Below are 6,000 nucleotides of genomic sequence, written 5' to 3' on the forward strand. Positions count from 1 at the left end.
AATGTGTAAAGTCGACACGAAGAATTGTCAGTCGACTCGTGGAGTCGGAACTCAACTCGAGGAGTGAACTCAACTCGAGGAGTAGTGTATGGAGTCGGCACGAGGACCTATATGTCAACTTGTGGACTCGAAGCTCAACTCGAGGAGTAATGTGAAGAATCGGCACGAGGACTTATTAGTCGACTCGTGGACTCGGAACTCAACTCAAGAAGTTGTGTTTAGAGTCGGCATGAGGACTTATTAGTCGACTCATGGACTCGAAACTTAACTCGAGGAGTGAATTCAACTCGAGGAGTAATGTGAAGAGTCGACACGAGGACTTATCAGTCGACTCGTGGACTCGGAACTCAACTCGAGGAGTCATGTGTAGAGTCGGCACGGGGAGTCATCACTCGACCCGTGGACTCGGAACTCAACTCGAGGAGTGAATTCAACTCGAAGAGTCATGTCTGGAGTCGGCACGAGGACCTATCCGTCAACTCGTTGACTCGAAACTCAACTCGAGGAGCGACCACAACTCGAGGAGTTGTGTGTTGAGTCGGCACGAGGACCTATCGGTCAACTCGTGAACTCGAAACTCAACTCGAGGAGAGACCTCAACTCGAGGAGTTGTGTGTAGAGTCGGCACGAGGACTTATTAGTCGACTCGTGGACTCGAAACTCAACTCGAGGAGTGAATTCAACTCGAGGAGTAATGTGAAGAGTCGACACGAGGACTTATCAGTCGACTCGTGGACTCGGAACTCAACTCGAGGAGTCATGTGTAGAGTCGGCACGAGGAGTCATCACTCGACCCGTGGACTCGGAACTCAACTCGAGGAGTGAATTCAACTGGAGGAGTCATGTCTTGAGACGGCACGAAGACCTATCGGTCAACTCATGGACTTGGGACTCAAATCGAGGAGTGAACTCAATTCGAGGAGTTATGTATTGAGTCGGCACCAGGACCTATTGTTCAACTCGTGGACTCGAAACTCAACTCGAGGAGCGACCTCAACTCGAGGAGTTGTGTGTAGACTCGGCACGAGGACTTATCAGTCGACTCGTGGACTCGGAACTCAACTCGAGGAGTGACTTCACTTTGAAGATTCATGTGAAGAGTCGACACGAGGAATTATGAGTCAACTCGTGGACTCGGAACTCAACTCGAGGAGTGAACTCAACTCAAGGAGTCATGTATTGAGTCGGCACGAGGACCTATCGGTCAACTCATGGACTCGAGACTCAACTCGATGAGTTATGTATTGAATCGGCACGAGGACCTATCATTCAACTCGTGGACTAGAAACTCAACTCGAGGAGCGACGTCAACTCAAGGAGTTGTGTGTTGAGTTGGCACGAGGACCTATCGGTCAACTCGTGGACTCGAAACTTAACTCGAGGAGCGACCTCAATTCGAGGAGTTGTGTGTAGAGTCGGCACAAGGACTTATTAGTCGACTCGTGGACTCGGAACTCAACTTGAGGAAGGAACTCAACTCGGGGAGTCCTGTGTAGAGTCGGCACGAGGACTTATTAGTCGACTCGTGCACTCGAAACTCAACTCGAGAAGTGAATTCAACTCAAGGAATAATGTAAAGAGTCGACACGAAGAATTATCAGTCGACTCGTGGAGTCGGAACTCAACTCGAGGAATGAACTCAACTGGAGGAGTTATGTGTAGAGTCATCACAGGGAGTCATCAATTGACCAGTGGACTCGGAACTCAACTCGAGAAGTTGTGTTTAGAGTCGGCATGAGGACTTATTAGTCGACTCCTGGACTCGAAACTCAACTCGAGGAGTGAATTCAACTCGAGGAGTAATGTGAAGAGTGGACACGAGGACTTATCAGTCGACTCGTGGACTAGGAACTCAACTCGAGGAGTCAAGTGTAGAGTCGGCACGGGGAGTCATCACTCGACCCGTGGACTCGGAACTCAACTCGAGGAGTGAATTCCACTGGAGGAGTCACGTCTTGAGTCGGCACGAGGACCTATCGGTCAACTCATGGACTTGGGACTCAACTCTAGAAGTGAACTCAACTCGAGGAGTTATGTATTGAGTCGGCACCAGGACCTATCGGTCAACTTGTGGACTCGAAACTCAACTCGAGGAGCGACCTCAACTCGAGGAGTTGTGTGTAGAGTCGGCACGAGGACTTATTAGTCATCTCGTGGACTCGGAACTCAACTCGAGGAAGGAACTCAACTCGAGAAGTTGTGTGTAGAGTCGGCACGAGGACTTATTAGTCGACTCGTGGACTCGGATAGCAACTCGAGGAGTGAATTCAACTCGAGGAGTAATGTGTAAAGTCGACACGAAGAATTGTCAGTCGACTCGTGGACTCGGAACTCAACTCGAGGAGTGAACTCAACTCGAGGAGTAGTGTATGGAGTCAGCACGAGGACCTATCAGTCAACTCGAGGACTCGGGACTCAACTTGACGAGTAGTGTATTGAGTCGGCACGAGGACCTATCGGTCAACTCGTGGACTCGAAACTCAACTCGAGGAGCGACGTCAACTCGAGGAGTTGTGTGTTGAGTCGGCACGAGGACCTATCGGTCAACTCGTGGACTCGAAACTCAACTCGAGGAGAGACCTCAACTCGAGGAGTTGTGTGTAGAGTCGGCACGAGGACTTATTAGTCGACTCGTGGACTCGTAACTCAACTCGAGAAGTTGTGTTTAGGGTCGGCATGAGGACTTATTAGTCGACTCCTGGACTCGAAACTCAACTCGAGGAGTAATGTGTAGAGTCGACACGAGGACTTATCAGTCGACTCGTGGACTCAGAACTCAACTCGAGGAGTCATGTGTAGAGTCGGCACGAGGAGTCATCACTCGACCCGTGGATTTGGAACTCAACTCGAGGAGTGAATTCAACTGGAGGAGTCATGTCTTGAGTCGGCACGAGGACCTATAGGTCAACTTATGGACTTGGGAATCAACTCGAGGAGTGAATTAAACTCGAGGAGTTATGTATTGAGTCTGCACCAGGACCTATCGGTCAATTCGTGGACTCGAAACTCAACTCGAGGAGCGACCTCAACTCGAGGAGTGAACTCAACTTGAGGAGTTGTGTGTAGAGTCGGCACGAGGACTTATTAGTCGACTCGTGGACTCAGAACTCAACTCGAGGAAGGAACTCAACTCGAGGAGTTGTGTGTAGAGTCGGCACGAGGACTTATTAGTCGACTCGTGGACTCGGAACTCAACTCGAGGAGTGAATTCAACTCGAGGAGTAATGTGAAAAGTCGACACGAAGAATTGTCAGTCGGCTCGTGGACTCGGAACTCAACTCGAGGAGTGAACTCAACTCGAGGAGTAGTGTATGGAGTCGGCACGAGGACCTATCGGTCAACTCGAGGACTCGGGACTCAACTCGACGAGTAGTGTATTGAGTCGGCACAAGGACCTATCGGTCAACTCGTGGACTCGAAACTCAACTCGACGAGCGACTTCAACTCGAGGAGTTGTGTGTTGAGTCGGCACGAGGACCTATCGGTCAACTCGAGGACTCGAAACTCAACTCGAGGAGTTGTGTGTAGAGTCGGCACGAGGACTTAATAGTCGACTCGTGGACTCGGAACTCAACTCAAGATGTTGTGTTTAGAGTCTGCATGAGGACTTATTAGTTGACTCCTGGAATCGAAACTCAACTCGAGATGTGAATTCAACTCGAGGAGTAATGTGAAGAGTCGACACGAGGACTTATCAGTCGACTCGTGGACTGGGAACTCAACTCGAGGAGTCATGTGTACAGTCGGCACGTGGAGTCATCACCCGACCCGTGGACTCGGAACTCAACTCGAGGAGTGAATTCAACTGGAGGAGTCATGTCTTGAGTCGGCACGAGGACCTATTGGTCAACTCATGGACTTGGGACTCAACTCGAGGAGTGAATTCAACTCGAGGAGTTATGTATTGAGTCAGCACCAGGACCTATCGGTCAACTCGTGGACTCGAAACTCAAGTCAAGGAGCGACCTCAACTCGAGGACTTGTGTGTAGAGTCGGCACGAGGACTTATTAGTCGACTCGTGGACTCGGAACTCAACTCGAGGAGTGAATTCAACTCGAGGAGTAATGTGAAGAGTCGACACAAAGACTTATCAGTCGACTCGTGGACTTGGAACTCAACTCTAGCAGGGAACTCAACTCGAGGAGTTATGTGTAGAGTCGGCACGAGGACTTATTAGTCGACTCGTGGACTCGAAACTCAACTCGAGGAGTGAATTCAACTCGAGGAGTAATGTGAAGAGTCGACACGAGGACTTATCAGTCGACTCGTGGACTCGGAACTCAACTCGAGGAGTCATGTGTAAAGTCGGCACGGGGAGTCATCACTCGACCCGTGGACTCGGAACTCAACTCGAGGAGTGAATTCAACTGGAGGAGTCATGTCTTGAGTCAGCACGAGGACCTATTGGTCAACTCAGGGACTTCGGAATCAACTCGAGGAGTGAATTCAACTCAAGGAGTTATGTATTGAGTCGGGACCAGGACCTATCGTTCAACTCGTGGACTCGAAACTCAACTCGAGAAGCGACCTCAACTCGAGGACTTGTGTGTAGAGTCGGCACGAGGACTTATTAGTCGACTCGTGGACTCGGAACTCAACTCGAGGAGTGAATTCAACTCGAGGAGTAATGTGAAGAGTCGACACACAGACTTATCAGTCGACTCGTGGACTTGGAACTCAATTCTAGTAGGGAACTCAACTCGACGAGTAATGTGTAGAGTCGGCACGAGGACTTATTAGTCGACTCGTGGACTCGGAACTCAACTCGAGGAGTTAATTCAACTCGAGGAGTAATGTGAAGAGTCGACACAAAGACTTATCAGTCCACTCGTGGACTCGGAACTCCACTCGAGGAATCATGTGTAGAGTCGACACGGGGAGTCATCAGTCGACCCGTGGACTCGGAACTCAACTCGAGGAGTGAACTCAACTCGAGGAGTCATGTATTGAGTCGGCACGAGGACCTATCGGTCAACTCATGGACTCGGAACTCAACTCGAGGAGTTGTGAGTAGAGTCCGCACGAGAATTTATTAGTCAACTCGTGGACTCGAAACTCAACTCAAGGAGTGAATTCAACTTGAGGAGTAATATGAAGAGTCGACACGAGGACTTATCAGTCGACTCGTGGACTCGGAACTCAACTCGAGGAGTCATGTGAAGAGTCGACACAAGGACTTATCAGTCGACTCGTGGACTCGAGACTCAACTCGAGGAGCGACCTCACATCGAGGAGTCATGTGAAGAGTCGACACGAGGAGTTATCAGTCGACTCGTGGACTCGACACTCAACTCGAGGAGTGAACTAAACTTGAGGAGTTGTGTGTAGAGTCGGCACGAGGACTTATTAGTCGACTCGTGGACTCAGAACTCAACTCGAGGAAGGAACTCAACTGGAGGAGTTGTGTGTAGAGTCGGCACGAGGACTTATTAGTCGACTCGTGGACTCGGAACTCAACTCGAGGAGTGAATTCAACTCGAGGAGTAATGTGAAAAGTCGATACGAAGAATTGTCAGTCGACTCGTGGACTCGGAACTCAACTCGAGGAGTGAACTCAACTCGAGGATTAGTGTATGGAGTCGGCACGAGGACCTATCGGTCAACTCGAGGACTCGGGACTCAACTCGACGAGTAGTGTATTGAGTCGGCACGAGGACCTATCGGTTAACTCGTGGACTCGAAACTCAACTCGAGGAGCGACCACAACTCGAGGAGTTGTGTGTTGAGTCGGCACGAGGACCTATCGGTCAACTCGTGGACTCGAAACTCAACTCGTGGACTCGAAACTCAACTCGAGGAGAGACCTCAACTCGAGGAGTTGTGTGTAGAGTCGGCACGAGGACTTATTAGTCGACTCGTGGACTCAGAACTCAACTCAAGAAGTTGTGTTTAGAGTCGGCATGAGGGCTTATTAGTTGACTCCTGGACTCGAAACATCAACTCGAGGAGTGAATTCAACTCGAGGAGTAATGTGAAGAGTCGACACGAGGACTTATCAG

Source organism: Urtica dioica, chromosome 3, assembly GCF_054948205.1.
Source record: "Urtica dioica subsp. dioica isolate 48M chromosome 3, U.dioica_male_clone48M_v1_H2, whole genome shotgun sequence".
Taxonomy (NCBI): Eukaryota; Viridiplantae; Streptophyta; class Magnoliopsida; order Rosales; family Urticaceae; genus Urtica; species Urtica dioica.